This window comes from Cetorhinus maximus, chromosome 10, assembly GCF_964194155.1.
Source record: "Cetorhinus maximus chromosome 10, sCetMax3.hap1.1, whole genome shotgun sequence".
Taxonomy (NCBI): Eukaryota; Metazoa; Chordata; class Chondrichthyes; order Lamniformes; family Cetorhinidae; genus Cetorhinus; species Cetorhinus maximus.
The window spans coordinates 140,252,975-140,273,672 of NC_135888.1; positions in this window are offsets into that span (position 1 = coordinate 140,252,975).

Sequence of the window (20,698 nt, forward strand, 5' to 3'; positions counted from 1 at the left end):
TGAGCAGCCTCCTATGCAGTACCTTGTCAAAGGCCTTCTGGAAGTCCAAGTAGATAACATCCATTGGCTCTCCTTTGTCTAACCTACTCGTTACCTCCTCAAAGAATTCTAACAGATTTGTAAGGCATGACCTCCCCTTGATGAAACCATGCTGACTTTGCCCTATTTTACCATGCACTTCCAAGTATTCTGAAGTTTCATCCTTAATAATGAACTCAAAAATCTTACAAATGACCGAGGTCAGGCTAATCGGCCTGTAATTTCCCGTCTATTGCCTCACTCCCTTCTTAAACAGGGGGGTTACATTAGCGATTTTCCAGTCCTCCCGGACCCTCCCTGACTCCAGTGATTCTTGAAAGATCACCACTAACGTCTCCACTATCTCTTCAGCTATCTCCTTCAGAACTCTGGGGTATAATCCATCTGGTCCAGGTGATTTATCCACCTTCAGACCTTTCAGTTTTCCTAGCATCGTCTCCTTGGTAATGGCCACCATACTCACCACTGCCCCCCGACTCTCTTGAAATTTGGGGAAGTTACTCGTGTCTTCCACCGTGAAGACTGACGCAAAGTACCTATTCAGTTCCTCTGCCATTTCTTTGTTCCCCACTACTACTTCTCCAGCGTCATTTCCCAGCGGCCCAATGTCCACATTTACCTCTCTCTTACCCTTTATATATCTAAAAAAACCTCTCGCAATCTTCTTTTATATTACTGGCTAGTTTACCCTCATAGTTAATCTTCTCCCTCCTTATTTCTTCTTTAGTTGTCCTCTGTTGGTCTTTGTAGGCTTCCAAATCCCCTGGTTTCCCACTGCTCTTCGCCGCATTGTATGCTTTCTCCTTAGCTTTTATGCTGTCCCTGACTTCCCTTGTCAGCCATGGTTGCCTCGTCCTCCCTTTAGTATGCTTCTTCTTCCTAGGAATGAATTTTTGCAGTGTCTCCCAAATTACTCCCAGAAACTCCTGCCATTGCTGTTCCACTGTCTTTCCTGCTAGGCTCATCTCCCAGTCAATTCTGGCCAGCTCCTCCCTCATGCCTCTGTAGTTGCCTTTATTCAACTGTAATACCGTTACATCTGATTCCAGCTTTTTCCTCTCAAATTGCAGGGTAAATTCTCTCATATTGTGGTCACTTCCTCCGAAGGGTTCCTTCACCTTAAGCTCCCTTATCAAATCTGCCTCATAACACATCATTAAATCTAGAATTGCCTGTTCCCTAGTGGGCTCCACCACAAGCTACTCCAAAAAACCATCTCGTAGACATTTGACAAATTCCTTTTCTTGGGATCCACTACCAACCTGATTTTCCCAGTCTACCTGCATATTGAAATCCCCCATGATCACTGTAACCTTGCCTTTCTTACATGCCTTTTCTACCTCCTGGTGTATCTTGTGCCCCACATCCTGACTACTGTTCGGAGGCCTGTACATAACTCCCATTATGTTTTTTTTTAACCTTTGTGGTTCCTCAACTCTACCCACACCGATTCTACATCATCTGACCTCACGTCATTTCTTGCTATCGATTTAATTTAATTTCTTACTAACAAAGCAACCCCACCCCCTCTGCCAACCTGCCTATCTTTTCGATAGGATGTATATCCTTGGATATTTAGCTCCCAGTCCTGATCCCCTTGCAGCCATGTCTCTGTAATGCCCACCACACCATACCTGCCAATTTCAATCTGCGCCACAAGCTCATTTACCTTATTTCGTATACTGCGTGCATTCAGATACAACACCTTCGGTCCTGTATTTCCCGTCCCCTTTCATCAAATGCTGGTATTTGGATTAAAGGTGTTGGCTTAATCACTGCTTGTGATTTTCCTGCTACTTGAAATAAATGATAGGTTCTATAGAGTTTGACTACATCCCTATGCAATCCTGGCCAAAAAAAAAATATACCCCTGTGTCTTTTCCTGTGTTTTCCTAATTCCTAAATGGCCCCTCATTGGATTTTTATGAATAATCCTCAGAATTTCATTTCTAAAGCCTAATGAGGTAACAATCTGATGTACCACCCTCCAGCTTTCATTTGCTGAGACATGATCTGACCGCCATTTTCTCATTAATATATTCCCTCGAAGATAATAACACACTGGAATACATTTTGCTTCAGTTTCTGAATAATGTTTCTGATTTAACTGTTCTAATTGCAAATAATTTTTCTGTAACTCCACTAACCTCTTTGAGTTGAACACTTCAACTGAACTGTCCTGTATTCCTTCCTCCTGAACAATATTATCAAATACAGTGCCAGCTAATTGGATTTTGACACCTTCTTCTAGCCTTTGAAGTGCCCGCTTATCTTGTTTATTTTGTTCATCCCTATGGGCCTTTGATCTCATTATAACACAATCAGGGAACAATCCAAGATGTTCCTTCTGTAGCACTTCTGTTGAAAACACTTCTATTGGCTGCTCAACTACCACTGGCATCACCCACATTTGTGATCCAGCTATATCATTATTCAGAATAAATTGAACCCCTGAAATGGACAATTTTTCCACCTGTAACCTCACCTGTCTTCCATCTGCTCTTTAAATTTATCTTCCACAATGGAATAGGTTTAGCATCTCCATGAACCCCACTTATTATTACCTTCTCCTGCAGCACTCCCTTTGAACAACAAATATCACTACCCCACAACGTTAAGAATTGACTAGCCCCTGTGTCTCTTAAAATTTTAACATCTTTACCTACTCCACCCCATACACATGGAAAGACTTTCCCTTCACACACAAATTCTTTAAACATTTCTGCAACCTGCTCCCCAGAATTCTCTTGAGTAAACTGTGAACACATTCCCACTTCTTCTATCACTGATTCTCCCTGTTTCACCTATACACAAACCATTGGTTTCTCCTGTGCCTGAACTTCAGAACCCACAGTACTTTTACTTCCAGAGCTTTTCTGGACCCCAATAATTCCTCATGATTTTCCCTGAAATCTCTAACATACTTACTTTGTGTTCCCCACTTTATTACAATGAAAACTCTTCAATTTTCGAATGTCACTTCTACCTTCAGCACCTTCCTTTTTGTTCTGAGATAAATCTTCCAGCTACTCCTTCTCTTCCCTGACTACCTGCCTTCCTTTCACCTTCCCACTTTTTATCCTTTTCCAATTTGAAAGGATTATGGAAAAAAGGTTTAGCTCTATGAACTAACTCATAATCATCAGCTATCTCTGCTGCTTGTCTTACAGAATCAACCCTCTGTTCCTCCGCATGAGTTCTCGCTACCAAAGGGATTGAATCTTTAAATTCTTCCAAAAGAATTACTTCCCTAAGAGCTGCAGAGGTTGTCTCTATTTTTAACACCCATCGGTCAAAATTACTTTGTTTTGCTGTTTCAAACGCAATATAAGTTTCCCCAGGCTGTTTTCTCATATTCCTAAATTCCTGCCTGTGTGCTTCAGGAACCAACTCATATGCACTCAAAATAGCCTTTTTCACCATATCATAATTCATCAACATTTCTTCTGAAAGCAAAGCATCTCCCTCACGCCCCCTACCTAACTATTTAGACTGTAATAATAATGTCCAGTTTTCCTGTGGCCATTTCATCTGTTTAGCTCGCTCCTCAAATGAAATAAAGAATGCTTCAATATCTGTTTCCACAAACTTTGGAAGAGCTTGTACAGGTTTAAACATATCCTCACTGGGTTCTTCTCTGGAGATGAAATCCTTCCTCACCTATTGACATTTCTTTTCCAACTGCTAACATTTGCAGTTGGAATTCTCTCTCTCTCTCTCTCTTTTTCTCTTGCCTCCTTCTCTATCTTTACAATTCCTAATTCCCTTTTAAAAACAATTTCTCTGTCCTTTGCTTCAAATTTAAGCTTTTTCAGTTCCTTTGCTTGTTCAAATTCTAACGTCTTCATTTGTAACTGAAGTCTCACTACCTCCAGTGTGACTCACTAGTCTCAGGTTTCACTTCCAACTGTAGATGCTGTGCTATACTTTTAACTATATCTGATTTCCTAGCTCCTGCCCCAATTTTAACTTATCTGCCAACTCTGTTAACTTGCTTTTGGTTATTCTCTCCAACCCAACCAGAGTTATCTCTTCTGCTCCCAGACAAGTCTTAGCAATTGCCAAAGCCATTTTGCAGTCTCACCACTTCTAAAATACCTCACCAACTCCTGAATTCAAAATGCCTCTCGTGCTCGTAAGCTTTAAGATCCACCAATTCCTAACCAATCAAGGAATTAGAAGTATAATTTATCCTGGCACAGCCCCTAGTTTTTATGACTGATGCAGTTGGTAAAGTGGAGTTATTTAAAAATCCCAGAGGGAAACTTTAAACAACTGTCATAACCTATAATTTTAAGTGTTATATTTGAGATGCAACTCTAAATTCAGGAACCAGGCCATCAGTTCTTGAGATTTTACATGAAACTAAATGAAACATTTTATTAATTTACACAGGTTAAAATATATGTACACATGGCTACAAATTATTACTGTCTTAACTTTTAACAAATTTCCAAACTAATCTCCATTAAGGCAACAGCAACCCATAGATTTAACCAAACACCAGGCAAAGTATTTTCACCTTGCGAATTCAAAATGAGGTTCTTTTCACTGTGGAGCCAGTTGGAGGTTTACAGCTGCCTTTTGATCTCACATTGCCTCTGCTCTGCACACCCGAAAACTGCTGAAGCTATACCTACCACCACTGATTGAATTCAAATTCTCATTGTCTCACCAGCCTCTTTGAACTTCACCTTTTAACAATGAAACCTCTTTTATAGTACCACCTTTATTAGTAATATAAACATATGGCATGGTAGCTACTAGAAAGGCATCAGTTTTCACCCGGCTTCTTGAATACTCTATTCAAAAAATCAAATGCATGCCATCTCTCTTACATATCAAAACTAGTACCCATTAAAGCATCCAGACTAGCTGTCTTTAATCCAATTAAGACACTCCCGCAGACTAAACCTCTATTTTAAAAGAAAAATATTTTCCAAATATTATATACCTTAATAGCTTCATGAAAGGAACGTCTTATAGGAAGAAAGAGAAGTTGAGAGGCAGGAGGTTTAGGGAGTGAGTTCCAGAGCTTGGCGCCCAGGCAGCTGAAGGCACAGCCCCCTCTGCCAACCTGCCTATCTTTTCGATAGGATGTATATCCTTGGATATTTAGCTCCCAGTCCTGATCCCCTTGCAGCCATGTCTCCGTAATGCCCACCACACCATACCTGCCAATTTCAATCTGCGCCACAAGCTCATTTACCTTATTTCGTATACTGTGTGCATTCAGATACAACACCTTCAGTCCTGTATTTCTTGCCCCTTTCTCATTGTCATCCCTTTATCTGATGTGCTTGAAGGTAGATTCCTAGCCCTTTCCAAACACTCTGTCCTATTCTGTGTTCTGGAGACTTTAATAGCCTCTCCTGGGCTCTCCTTTCTTTTCAGTTTTTTCATAATTTTCCATGAAGTTGAATCCACCCCCCCACATGCTAACCTGCTGCGTTGTTTCCCATTAGTCAAACGTCTTGGAGTTTTACCCTTCCCTTCCCCCCTCACTTTCTAGTTTAAAGTCCTTTTGACTACCCTATTTACCCTTTTCGCTAGAACATTGGTCCCAGATTGGTTCAGGTGGAGACCGTCCCAACGGTACAGATCCCTCCTGTTCCAATACTGATGCCAATGCCCCACGAAATGGAACCCCTCTTTCCCGCACCACTCCTTTAGCCACGTGTTTACTTCCCTTATTCTCGCGTCCCTATGCCAATTTGCATGTGGCTCGGGTAGTAATCCGGAGATTATAACCCTTGAAGACCTGTTCTTTAATTTAGTTCCTAGTTCCTGATAATCCCCAAACAGGTCCTCTTTCCAAGTCTTACCTCTGTTATTTGTCCCACATTGTCCACAACAACTGGATCCTCCACCTCCTTCTCCAATATCCTTTCAAGCCAGTCAGAGATGTCCCTCACCCTGGCACCGGGCAGGCAACATACCATGCGGGACTCCCGATCCTGCTTACAAAGGAAGCTATCAATTCCCCTAATTATTGAATCCCCTACAACTACCACTTGTCTTTTTGCTCCCCCCTCTTGAATGGCCTCCTGTGTCACGGTGCCGTGGTCAGCTGGCTCATCCTCCCTACAGCCCTGTTCCTCATCCACACAGGGAGCAAGTACCTCGTATCTGTTGGACAAGGTCAAGAGCTGAGGCTCCTCTGTTCCTGAACACAGGATCCCTCTACCTGCTTCACTTGCAGTCACACCCTGCTGACCCTGGCAACTGACTGGACTTGAGGTATTTAATCTACTGGGTGTGACCGCCTCCTGATACAACGCATCCAGGTAAATCTTCCCCTCCAGGATGTGCCGCAGCGTCCGGAGCTCGGACTCCAGCTCATCAATTCTGAGCCGGAGTTCCACCAGCAACCAACGCTTGCTGCAGATGTGGTCACTGTGGCTCGCAATGGGATCTGCCAGCTCCTACATCATACAGCTACAGCACATCACCTGCCCAGCCATCTCGACTTAGTTAATTAATTTGTTAATTAGCTTTTCAGTGTTTTTTTTTCAAATTTGGTGCAGATTTCCTAGCAACCAATCAGGTCACAGCTTTCCTGTGATGTCACTTTTTCAGTTTTGGCTTCAGTTATTCTGTACCCCGAAGTCACCGCTCCGGTGCTCCTCCCTCCGAGTCTGCTCCCTAGAGACAAGGCCGCGAATCCCCGAGGCAAGCTAGAATTATCCTCTCCACTCCGGTGCTCCTCCCTGGATATAAGGCCGCGAATACCCGAGGTAAGCTAGATTTATACTCACCGCTCCGGTGCTCCGCCCTCCGAGTCTGCTCCCAGGATTACTTATCAATCAGCTGCTTTTTCTTTAAAATCCACTTTGAGAAGAGTGTCCCTCACAGGTCTGGTGCACTCCTGAAGGCACTGCCTCTTCCTCTCTCTCTTTTTTCTTTAAGTTTGAGGAGGAGGGAGGGATGGAAACACTACAGTATTGCAATGTTTGGGGCTATTCCGTTCTTTGACAGTGCGTCCCCCTTTATTCCCTCCTGAGTCGCGGTGGCTGCAATGCCTTCTTCCAGAATGCTTCAGTCTCTTCTCACCAGCGCCCTCTGTTGGATGTTCTCCCTCCTGTCGAGTGCAAGAGTCCTTCTCCTTGCTTCCCTCCTGAGTCACGGTGGCTGTGATGATTTCTCCCAGAATGCTTCAGTCACTTCTCACCAGTGCCCTCTGTTGGATGCCCTTCCTCTTGTTGAGCACAAGATTCCTTTTTCTCGGTTCCCTCCTGAGTCACAGTGGCTGCGATGACTACTCCCAGAATGCTTCAGTCACTTCTCACCAGTGTCCTCACTGTCTTATCTCCTGAACATTCACTATTTTATCTCCTGAACTCTCACTGTTTTATCTCCTGAATTCTCGCTGTTTTATCTTGCAAACTCTGGCTGTTTTAACTCCTGAACTTTCGCTGTTTTATCTCCTGAACTCTCGCTGTTTTATCTCCGGAGCTCTCGCTGTTTTATCTCCTGAACTCTCGCTGTTTTATCTCCGGAGCTCTTGCTGTTTTATCACCCCAAACTCTTGCTTTTTTATCTGCTGAACTCTCGTTGTTTTATCTCCTGAACTCTGGCCATTTTATCTCTGGAACTCTGACTGTTTTACCTCCTGAAATATCGCTGCTTTATCACTCCAAACTCTCGCTGATTTAACTCCCAAACTCTCGCTGTTTTATCCCCTGAGCTCCCACTGTTCTATCACTAGAACCCTTGCTTCTTTATCCTCTGAACTCTCGCTGTTTTATCTCCTGAACTCCCAATGTTTTATCACTAGAACCCTTGCTTTTTTATCCTCTGAACTCTCGCTGTTATAACTCCTGAACTCTCGCTTTATTATTCCCTGAGCTCTCAGTGTTTTACCTCCTGAACTCTCGCAGTTTATCCCCTGAACTCTCACTGTTTTATCCCATGAACTTTGCTGTTTTATCTCCTGAACTCTCACTGTTTTATCTCCTGAACTCTCACCATTTTATCTCCTGAGCTCTCACTGTTTGAACTCTCAAACTCTCACTGTTTTATCTCCAGAACTTTCGCTGATTTATCTCCTCAACTCGCACTGTTTTATTTCCTGCTCTCTCACTGTTTTATTTCCTGCTCTCTCACTGTTTTATTTCCTGCTCTCTCACTGTTTTATTTCCTGCTCTCTCACTGTTTTATTTCCTGCTCTCTCACTGTTTTATCGCTAGAACTCTCTCCATTTTATCTCCTGAACTTTCGCTGTTTTATCAACCTGAGCTGTTGCTGTTTTATCTCTCAAATTCTGGCTGGTTTATCTCCCAAACTCACGCTGTTTTCACCCCTTACCTCTCACTGTTTTATCTCCTGAACTTTTGTTGTTTTATCACCTTGAACTCTCACTGTTGTAACCCCTGAGCTCTCACTGTTTTATCTCCCGAACTCTTGCTGTTTTATCTCCTGCTCTCTCACTGTTTTAACCTCTCAGCTCTGGCTGTTTTATCGCTAGAATACTCGCTGTTTTATCTCCTGAACTCTTGCTCTTTCACCTCCTGAGCTCTCACTGTTTTATCCCTCGAACCCACGCTGTTTTATGAATCCAAACCCTCGCTGTTTTAACTCCCGAACTCTTGCTGTTTTATCTCCTGAACTCTCACTGTTTTATCCCCTGAACTCTCATTGTTTTCTCTACTGAACTCTCAATGATTTATCTCCTGCTCTTTCACAGTTTTAAGCCCTCAGCACTCGCTGTTTCATCGCTAGAACTCTTGCTCTTTCACCTCCTGAACGCTCAGTGTTTTATCGCCAGAACTCTCGCTGTTTTTTCTCTAGACCTCTCATTGTTTATCTCCTGAACCCTCACTGTTTTATCTCCTGAACACTCACTATATTATCTGCTGAACTCTCACTGTTTTATATCCTGAATTCTCGCTATTTTATCTTGTGAACTTACACAGTTTTAAATCCTGAACTTTCGCTGTTTTATCTCCTGAACTCTCGCTGTTTTATCTCTTCAACGTTTGCTGTTTAACACCTGAGCTCTTGCTGTTGTATTTCCTGAGCTGACTGTTTTACCGCTAGAACTTTTGCTGATTTATCACCCTGAACTCTCACTGTTTTATCTCCCTAAGTCTTGCTGTTTTATTCCATGAGCTCTCACTTTTTTATCTCCTGAACTCTCGTGGTTTTTTATGCTGAATTCTCGCTGTTTTATCTCCTGAACTCTCGCTGTTTTATCTCCTGAACTCTCGCTATTTTATCTCCTGAACTCTCGCTGTTTTATCTCCTGAACTCTCGCTGTTTTATCACTTGAACTCTTGCTTTTTATCCTCTGAACTCTCGCTGTTTTATCTCCTGAACTCTCACTGTTGTATACCCTGAACTCTCGCTATTTTATCTCCTGAACTCTCGCTGTTTTATCTCCTGAACTCTCGCTGTTTTATCATTTGAACTCTTGTTTTTTATCCTCTGAACTCTCGCTGTTTTATCTCCTGAACTCTCACTGTTTTATACCCTGAACTCTTGCTGTTTTAACCCCTAAGCTCTCACTGTTTAATCACTAGGAGTCTCGCTGTTTCATCTCCCGAACTCTTGCTGTTTTATCTCTCGAACGTTTGCTGTTTTATCACCTAAGCTCTTGCTGTTTTATTTCCTGAGTTCTGCCTGTTTTCTTGCTAGAACTCTTGCTGTTTTATCTCTCAAATTCTCGCTATTTTATTTCCTGAGCTCTCACTGTTTTATTTCCCTAACTCTCGCTGTTTTATCTCCTGAGCTCTAGATGTTTTATCTCCTCAACGCTCACTGTTTTTTCTCCTGCACTCTCACTGTTTTAAGCCCACAGCTCTCACTGCTTAATCACTAGATCTCTCGCTGTTTTATCTCCTGAACTCTTGCTCTTTCACCTCTTGAAATCTCATTGTTTCACCTCCTGAACTCACACTGTTTTACCTCATGAACTCTGGCTGTTTTACCTCCTGAGCTCTCACGGTTTTGTCACCTGAGCTCTCAGTGTTTCATCGCTAGAACTCTCGCTGTTTTATCTCCGGAACTCTCGCTGTTTTATTTCCTGAGCTCTCGCTGTCTTATCTCAGGAGCTCTCGCTGTTTTATCCCCGGAACTCTCAGTGTTTTACTTCCTGAACTCTCGCTGTTTTATCTCCTGAACTCTTGCTGCTTCATCCCCTGAACTCTCAACGTTTTATCATTACAACTCTCGCTGTTTTATCTCCTGAACTCTCACTGTTTAATCGCTGGAACTCTTGCTGTTTTTTCTCCTGAACTCTCGCTGTTTTACCATCCCAAACTCTCGCTGTTTTATCCCCTGAACTCTCATTGTTTTATCGCTAGAACTTTCATTGTTTTACCTCCCAAACTCTCACTGTTTTGTCTCATGGGATCTTGCTGTTTTATCACCCTGAACTCTCACTGTTTTAATTGCTGAACGCTTGCTGTTTTATCTCTCAAATTCTCACTGTTTTATTTCCTGAGCTCTCACTGTTTTATCTCCCTAACTCTTGCTGTTTTATCTCCTGAGCTCTAGATGTTTTATCTCCTCAACACTCACTGTTTTATCTCCTCAACTCTCACTGTTTTTTCTCCTGCTCTCTCACTGTTTTAACCCCACAGCTCTCACTGCTTAATCACTAGATCTCTCACTGTTTTATCTTCTGAACTCTTCACCTCTTGTACTCTCGTTGTTTCACCTCCTGAACTCTCACTGTTTTACCTCATGAAGTCTCACTGTTTTGTCACCTGAACGCTTGCTCTTTCACCTCTTGAATTCTCATTGTTTCACCTCCTGAACTCTCACTGTTTTATCCCCTGAGCTTTTACTGTTTTATCGCCAGAACCCTCGCTGTTTTATCACAAGAGCTCTCGCTGTTTTATCTCTCGAACGTTTGCTTTTTTATCACCTGAGCTCTTGCTGTTTTATTGCTAGAACTCTTGCTGATTTATCACCCTGAACTCTCACTGTTTTATCTCCCTAACACTTTCTGTTTTATCCCCTGAGCTCTCACTGTTTTATCGCTAGAACTAACGTTGTTTTATCTCCTGAACTCTTACAGTTTTATATCCTGAACTCTGGCTGTTTTATCTCCCTAACTCTCACTGTTTTATCTGCTGAACTCTCACTGTTTAATGTTCGGCTCTCTCACCTTTTTATCTTCTCAGCTCTCACTGTTTTATCACTGGAACTCTCGCTCTTTTATCTCCTGAACTCTCTCTGTTTTATCTCCTGAACTTGCAGTGTTTTATCCCCTGAAATCTCACTGTTTTATCACTAGAACACTCACTGTTTTACCTCCAGAGCTCTTGCTGATTTATCAATCCAAACTCTTGCTGCTTTATCTCTCGAATTCCCGCTGCTTCATCTCCCGAACTCTTTCTATTTTATCACCCTGAACTCTCACTGTTTTATCCCCAGCGCTTTCAATGTTTTATCTCCTGAACTCGCACTGTTTTCTCTCCTGAACGCTCGCTGTTTTATCACTCCGAACTCTCACTGTTTTATCTCCCAAACACTCACTGTTTTATACCCTAGACTCTCGCTGTTTATCCCCTGAACTCTCACTGTTTAATCGCTAGAACTCTCGCTGTTTTATCTCCCAAACTCTTGCTGTTTTATCTCTCGAACGTTTGCTGTTTAATCACCTGAGCTGTTGCTGTTTTATTTCCTGAGCTCTGGCTGTTTTATTGCTGGATTCTTGCTGATTTATCACCCCGAACTCTCACTGTTTTATCTCCCTAACACTTTCTGTTTTATCTCCTAGACTCTCACTGTTTTATCCCCTGAACTCTCGCTGGTTTATCTCCTGAAATCTCGCTGTTTTATCCCCTGAACTCTCGCTATTTTATCTCCTGAACACTCGCTGTCTTATCCCCTGAGCTCTCACTGTTTCAGCGCTAGACCTCTCGCTGTTTTATCTCCCGAAATTTTGCTGCTTTATCTCTCGAACATTTGCTGTTTTATCCCCTGAGCTCTCACTGTTTCAGCGCTAGAACTCTCGTTGTTTTATCTCCCAAAATTTTGCTGCTTTATCTCTCGAACATTTGCTGTTTTATCCCCTGAGCTCTCGCTGTTTCAGCGCTAGAACTCTCGTTGTTTTATCTCCCGAAATTTTGCTGCTTTATCTCTCGAACATTTGCTGTTTTATCTCACTGTTTTATATCATGAACGCTCGCTGTTTTATCTCTCAATTTCTCGCTGTTTTATCTCCTGAACTCTCGCTGTTTTATCGCTAGAACTTTCATTGTTTTACCTCCCAAACTCTCACTGTTTTATCTCCCTGAACTCTCACTGCTTTAATTCCTGAACTCTTGCTGCTTTATCTCTCAAATTCTCGCTGTTTTATCTCCTCAGCACTCACTGTTTTATCTCCTCAACTCTCATGTTTTTTCTCCTACTCTCTCACTTTTTTAACGCCACAGCTCTCACTGCTTAATCACTAGATCTCTCGCTGTTTTATCTCCTGAATTCTTGCTCTTTCACCCCTTGAAATCTCATTGTTTCACCTCCTGAACTCACACTGTCTTATCTCCTGAACTCTCACTGTTTTGTCACCTGAGGTCTCACTGTTTAATCGCTGGAACTCTTGCTGTTTTTTCTCCTGAACTCTTGCTGTTTTACCACCCCAAACTGTCGCTGTTTTATCTCCTGAACTCTCGCTGTTTTATCCCCTGAGTTCTCACTTTTTTATCGCTAGAACTTTCATTGTTTTACCTCCCAAACTCTCACTGTTTTGTCTCCTGGGATCTTGCTCTTTTATCACCCTGAACTCTCACTGTTTTAATTGCTGAACTCTTGCTGTTTTATCTCTCAAATTCTCGCTGTTTTATTTCCTGAGCTCTCACTGTTTTATCTCTAGAACTGTTGCTGTTTTATCTCCCTCACTCTTGCTGTTTTATCTCCTGAGCTCTAGATGTTTTATCTCCTCAACACTCACTGTTTTATCTCCTCAACTCTCACTGTTTTTTCTCCTGATCTCCCACTGTTTTAACCCCACAGCTCTCACTGCTTAATCACTAGATCTCTCGCTGTTTTATCTCCTGAACTCTTGCTCATTCACCTCTTGAACTCTCGTTGTTTCACCTCCTGAACTCTCACTGTTTTACCTCCTGAACTCTCACTGTTTTATCCCCTGAGCAATCATTGTTTTATCGCTAGAACTTTCATTGTTTTACCTCCCAAACTCTCACTGTTTTGTCACCTGGGATCTTGCTGTTTTATCACCCTGAACTCTCGCTGTTTTAATTGCTGAACTCTTGCTGTTTTATCTCTCAAATTCTCGCTGTTTTATTTCCTGAGCTCTCACTGTTTTATCTCTAGATCTCTTGCTGTTTTATCTCCTGAACTCTTGCTCTTTCACCTCTTGAACTCTCATTGTTTACCCTCCTGAACTCTCACTGTTTTACCTCCTGAACTCTGGCTGTTTTATCTCCTGAGCTCTAGATGCTTTATCTCCTCAACTCTCCCTGTTTTTTCTCCTGCTATCCCACTGTTTTAACCCCAAAGCTCTCACTGTTTAATCACTAGATTTCTCGCTGCTTTACCTCCTGAACTCTTGCTCTTTGACCTCTTGAACTCTCGTTGTTTCACCTCCTGAACTCTGGGTGTTTTGTCACCTGAGCTGTCACTGCTTTATCGCTAGAACTCTCGCTGTTTATCTCTGGAACTCTCGCTGTTTTATCTCCTGAACTCTCACTGTTTTAACTCCCAAACTCCCACTGTTTAATCACCCCAAACTCTCGCTGTTTTATCTCCTGAACTCTCACTGTTTTATCTCCTGTACTCTGACTGTTTTATCCCCTGAGCTCTCACTGTTTTATTTCTAGAACTTTCAATGTTTTACCTCCCAAACACTCACTGTTTTGTCTCCTGGAATCTACCTGTTTTATTGCTATAACCCTTGCTGATTTATCATCCCAAATGCTCACTGTTTTATCTCCCTAAGTCTTGCTGTTTTATCCCCTGAGCTCTCACGGTTTTATCTCCTGAACTCTCGTTGTTTTATCTCCTGGAGTCTTGCTGTTTATCCGCTGAACTCTCGCTGTTTTATCCACTGAACTCTCACTGTTTTATCCCCTGATCTCTCACTTTTTTATCTCCGGAACTCTCACTGTTTTATCTCCGGAACTCTCACTGTTTTATCTCCTGAACTCGCATTGTTTTACCTACTCAACTATCACTGTTTTATCCCTGAGCTTTTACTGTTTTATCGCTAGAACCCCCACGGTTTTATCTCAAGAGCTCTCACTGTTTTATCTCCAGAACTCTCACTGCTTTATCCCCTGAGCTCTCAATGTTTTATCGTTACAACGCTCGCTGTTTCATCACCTGAGATCTTGCTGTTTTATTGCTAGAACTCTTGCTGATTTATCACCCTGAACTCTCACTATTTTATCTCCCTAACACTTTCTGCTTTATCTCCTGAACTCTCACAGTTTTATCTCCTGAACTCTGGCTGTTTTATCCCCTGAGCTCTCACTGTTTTATTTCTAGAATTTTCATTGTTTTACTTCCCGAACTCTCACTGTTTTATCTCCTGGGATCTTGCTGTTTTATCTCCTGAACTCTCGCTGTTTTATCTTCTGTACTCTTCCTGTTTTATCTCCTGTTCGCTCCCTGTTTTATCTCCCGAACTCTCGCTGTTTTATCCCTGAGCGCTCACTGTTTTATCGCTAGAACACTCGCTGTTTTATCTCCTGAGCTCTCGCGGGTTTATCTCCTGATCTCTCGCTGTTTTATCTCCTGAACTCTCGCTTTTTTATCTCCTGTACTCTCCCTGTTTTATCTCACGAACTCTCGTGGTTTTATCTCCTGATCTCTCGCTTTTTTATCACCTGAGCTCTCATTATTTGGTCTCCTGAACCCTCGCTGTTTTATCTCCTGAACTCTCACTGTTTTATCTCCTGAGCTCTCGCTGTTCTACCTCCTCAACAGGCACTGTTATATCTGCTGAACTCTATGAGCTTTATTGCTAGAAGTGTCACCGTTTTATCGCACGATCTCTCTCTGTTTTATCTCCTGAACTCTTGCTGTTTTATCTCTCGAACGTTTGCTGTTTTATCACCCGAGCTCTTGCTGTTTTATTTCCTGAGCTCTGCCTGTTTTATTGCTGTAACCCTTGCTGATTTATCACCCTGAACGCTCACTGTTTTGTCGCTAGAACACTCGCTGTTTTAACTCCTGACCTCTCGATATTTTATCTCCTCAACACGCACTGTTTTATCTGTTGAACTCTCACTGTTTTATCAACCTGAGCTCTTGCTGTTTTATCTCTCAAATTCTCGCTGTTTTACATCTTGAACTCTCACTGTTTTATCTCCTGAACTCTCGCTGTTTTATCGCTAGAGCTTTCAATGTTTTACCTCCTGAACTCTCGCTGTTTGGTCCCGTAGCTCTAGCTGTTTTATCTCCTGAACTCTCATTCTTTTATCTCCTCAACTCTCACTGTTTTTTCACCTGCTCTCTCAGTTTTAATGCCACAGCTCTCACTGTGTAATCACTAGATCTCTCGCTGTTTCATCTCCTGAACTATTGCTCTTTCACCTCCTGAACTCTCGCTGTTTTACCTCCTGAACTCTGGCTGTTTTACCTCCTGAACTCTCACTGTTTTATCCCCTGAGCTCTCAATGTTTTATCGCTTGTACTCTCACTGTTTTATCTCCGGAACTCTCGCTGTTTTATCTCCGGAACTCTCGCTGTTTTATCTCCCGAACTCTCACTGTTTTATCCCCTGAATGCTCGCTGTTTTATCTCCCAAACCCTCGCTGTTCTATCTCCTCAACATGCACTGTTTTATCTGCTGAACTCTCATTGTTTTATGTTCTGCTCTCTCACTGTTTTATCGGTTGAACTTTCACTGTTTTATCTCCTGAACTCTTGCTCTTTCACCTCTTAAACTCTCATTGTTTCATCTCATGAACTCTCACTGTTTTACCCCCTGAACTCTGGCTGTTTTATCTGCTGAACTCTCACTGTTTTATCTCCTGAGCTCTTGCTGTTTTATCTCTCAAATTCTCGCTGTTTTATCTCCTGAACTCTCATTCTTTTATCTCCTCAACTCTCACTGTTTTTTCACCTGCTCTCTCAGTTTAAACGCCACAGCTCTCACTGTGTAATCACTAGATCTCTCGCTGTTTCATCTCCTGAACTATTGCTCTTTCACCTCTTGAACTCTCGCTGTTTTACCTCCCGAACTCTGGCTGTTTTACCTCCTGAACTCTCACGGTTTTATCCCCTGAGCTCTCAATGTTTTATTACTTGTACTCTCGCTATTTTATCTCAAGCGCTCTCACTGTTTTATTTCCGGAACTCTCGCTGTTTTATCTCCCGAACTCTCACTGTTTTATCTCCTGGACTCTCACTGTTTTATCCCCTGAACTCTCGCTGTTTTATCTACTGAGGTCTCACTGTCTCATCCCCTGAACTCTTGCCATTTTATCCTGTGAGCTCTCACTTTTTTATCGCTAGTACTCTCGCACTTTTATCTCCTGGACTCTCGCTGTTTATCCCCTGAACTCACACTGTTTCATCTCCTAAACACTCACTGTTTTATCTCATGAACTCTCTCTGATTTATCTCCTGAACTCTTGCTGTTTTATCATCCTGAACTCTCACTTTTTTATCCCCGGAGCTTTCACTGTTTTACCTCATGAACTCGCACTGTTTTCTCTCCTGAACTCTCACTGTTTTATCACTCCGAACTCTCGCTGTTTTATCTCCCGAACTCTCGTTGTTTTATCCCCTAAGCTCTTACTGTGTTATCACTCGAACTCGTGCTTTTTTATCCTCTGAACTCTCGCTGTTTTATCTCCTGAACTTTCGCTGGTTTATTTCCTGAAAGTTCGCTGGTTTATCTCCTGAGCTCTCGCTGTTTATCCCCTGAACTCTCACTCTTTAATCGCTAGAACTCCTGCTGATTTATCACCACGAACTCTCAATGTTTTATCTCCCTAACTCTTGCTGTTTTATCCCCTGAGCTCTCACTGTTTTATCTCCTGAACTCTCGCTGTTTTATCTCCTGGACTCTCAGTGTTTATCCCCTGAACTCTCATTGTTTTATCCCCTGAACTCTCACTGTTTTATCTCCTGAACTCTCGCTGTTTTATCTCCTGGACTCTCAGTGTTTATCCCCTGAACTCTCATTGTTTTATCTCCTGAACTCTCATTGTTTTATCCCCTGAACTCTCACTGTTTTATCTACTGAGGTCTCACTGTTTCATCCCCTGAGCTCTTGCTGTTTTATCCCATGAGCTCTCACTGTTTTATCTCCTGAACTCTCGCTGTTTTATCTCCTGAACTCTCACTGTTTTATCTCATGTACTCTCCCTGTTTTATCTCCCAAACACTCGCTGTTTTATCTCCTGAACCCGTGCTGTTTTATCACCCTGAACTCTGACTGTTTTATAACCTGAGCTCCCATTGTTTTATTGCTAGAACACTCGCTGTTTTATCTCCCGAGCTTTCGCGGTTTTATCTCCTGACCTCTCGCTTCTTTATCACCTGAGCTCTCATTGTTTGGTCCCCTGAACTTGCACTGTTTTCTCTCCTGAACTCTCACAGTTTTATTTCCTGCTCTCTCACTGTTTGAGCCCCTCAGCTCACACTGTTTTATTGCTAGAACTCTCGCTGTTTTACCTCCTGAACTCTTGCTGTTTTATCTCCTGTACTGTCGCTGTTTTATCTCCTGTACTCTCGCTGTTTTATCTCCTGAACTGTGGCTGTTTTATCCCCTGATCTCTTGCTGTTTTATTTCCTGAGCTATCACTGTTTTATCACTAGAACTCTTGCTGTTGTATCACCCCAGACTCTCGCTGTTTTATCTCCTGAACTTTGGCTGTTTTACCTCCTGAACCCACACTGTTTTATCCCCTGAGCTCTCACTGTTTCATCGCTAGAACTCTCGCTGTTTTATATCCTGAGCTCTCGCTGTTTTATCTCCTCAACTCTCACTGTTCTATCTCCTCAACATGCACTGTTTTATCTGCTGAACTCTCATTGTTTTATGTCCTGCTCTCTCACTGTTTTAAACCCACAGCTCTCGCTGTTTAATCACTCGCTGTTTTATCTCCTGAACACTTGCTCTTTCACCTCTTGAACTCCCATTGTTTTACCTCCTGAACTCTGGCTGTTTTACCTCCTGAACTCTCATGGTTTTATCCCCTGAGCTCTCACTGTTTTATCACTAGTACTCTTGCTGTTTTAACTCCTGAACTCTGACTGTTGCATCTCCGGAACTCTCACTGTTTTAACTCCTGAACTCTCTGTGTTGTATCAATCTGAACTCTTGCTGTTGTATCTCTCAAATTCTCACTGTTTCGTCTCCCGAACTCTTGCTGTTTTCTCACCCTGTACTCTCACTGTTTTATCCCTGGAGCTTTCATTGTTTTATCTCCTGAACTCTCGCTGCTTTATCACTCCGAACTCTCACTCTTTTATCTCCCGAACTCTCGTTGTTTTATCTCCCATCTCTCGCTGTTTTATCCCCTTTGCTTTCACTGTATTATCGCTAGAACTCTTGCTTTTTTGTCCTCTGAACTCTCGCTGATTATCCGCTGAACTCTCACTGTTTAATCGCTAGAACTCTCGCTGTTTCATCTCCCGAACTCTTGCTGTGTTATCTCTCGAACGTTTGCTGTTTTATCACCTGAGCTCTTGCTGTTTTATTTCCTGAGCTCTGCCTGTTTTATTTCCTGAACTCTCGCTCTTTTATCTCCTGGACTCTTGCTGTTTATCCCCTGAACTCCCACTGTTTTACCCCCTGAACTCTCGCTGTTTTATCTACTGAGCTCTTGCTGTTTCATACCCTGAGCTCTTGCTGTTTTATCCAATGAGCTCTCACTGTTTTATCGCTAGAACTATCGTTGTTTTTTTCTCCCGAACTCTCGCTGTTTTATCTCCTGAACTCTTGCTGTTTTATCACCCTGAACTCTGAATGTTTTATCCCCTGAGCACTCACTGTTTTATCGCTAGAAACTCGTTGTTTTATCTCCCTAGCTCTTGCTGATTTATCTACTGATCTTTCGCTTTTTCATCTCCTGAACTCTCACTGTTTTATCTCCTGAACTCTTGCTGTTTTATCTCCTGAACTTTTGCCTACTTATCCCCTGAGCTCTTAATGTTTTATCGTTACAACTCTCGATGTTTTATCTCCCGAACTCACGTTGTTTTATCTCCTGAACCCTTGCTATTTTTTCACGCTGAACTCTGCCTATTTTATTTCCTGAGCTCTCACTCTGTTATTGCTAAACTCTCGCTCTTTCATCTCCTGAACTCTCGCTCTTGGATCTCCTGAACTTTCACTGTTTTATCTCCTGAAAACTCGCTGTTTTATCAATCCGAACTCTTGCTGTTTTATCTCTTGAATTCTCGCTGTTTCATCTCCCGAACTCTTGCTCTTTTATCACCCTGAACTCTCACTGTTTTATCCCCTGAGCTCTCACTGTTTCATCGCTAGAACTCTCGCTGTTTTATATCCTGAGCTCTCGCTGTTTTATCTCCTCAACTCTCACTGTTCTATCTCCTCAACATGCACTGTTTTATCTGCTGAACTCTCATTGTTTTATGTCCTGCTCTCTCACTGTTTTAAACCCACAGCTCTCGCTGTTTAATCACTCGCTGTTTTATCTCCTGAACACTTGCTCTTTCACCTCTTGAACTCCCATTGTTTTACCTCCTGAACTCTGGCTGTTTTACCTCCTGAACTCTCATGGTTTTATCCCCTGAGCTCTCACTGTTTTATCACTAGTACTCTTGCTGTTTTAACTCCTGAACTCTGACTGTTGCATCTCCGGAACTCTCACCGTTTTAACTCCTGAACTCTCTGTGTTGTATCAATCTGAACTCTTGCTGTTGTATCTCTCAAATTCTCACTGTTTCGTCTCCCGAACTCTTGCTGTTTTCTCACCCTGTACTCTCACTGTTTTATCCCTGGAGCTTTCATTGTTTTATCTCCTGAACTCTCGCTGCTTTATCACTCCGAACTCTCACTCTTTTATCTCCCGAACTCTCGTTGTTTTATCTCCCATCTCTCGCTGTTTTATCCCCTTTGCTTTCACTGTATTATCGCTAGAACTCTTGCTTTTTTGTCCTCTGAACTCTCGCTGATTATCCGCTGAACTCTCACTGTTTAATCGCTAGAACTCTCGCTGTTTCATCTCCCGAACTCTTGCTGTGTTATCTCTCGAACGTTTGCTGTTTTATCACCTGAGCTCTTGCTGTTTTATTTCCTGAGCTCTGCCTGTTTTATTTCCTGAACTCTCGCTCTTTTATCTCCTGGACTCTTGCTGTTTATCCCCTGAACTCCCACTGTTTTACCCCCTGAACTCTCGCTGTTTTATCTACTGAGCTCTTGCTGTTTCATACCCTGAGCTCTTGCTGTTTTATCCAATGAGCTCTCACTGTTTTATCGCTAGAACTATCGTTGTTTTTTTCTCCCGAACTCTCGCTGTTTTATCTCCTGAACTCTTGCTGTTTTATCACCCTGAACTCTGAATGTTTTATCCCCTGAGCACTCACTGTTTTATCGCTAGAAACTCGTTGTTTTATCTCCCTAGCTCTTGCTGATTTATCTACTGATCTTTCGCTTTTTCATCTCCTGAACTCTCACTGTTTTATCTCCTGAACTCTTGCTGTTTTATCTCCTGAACTTTTGCCTACTTATCCCCTGAGCTCTTAATGTTTTATCGTTACAACTCTC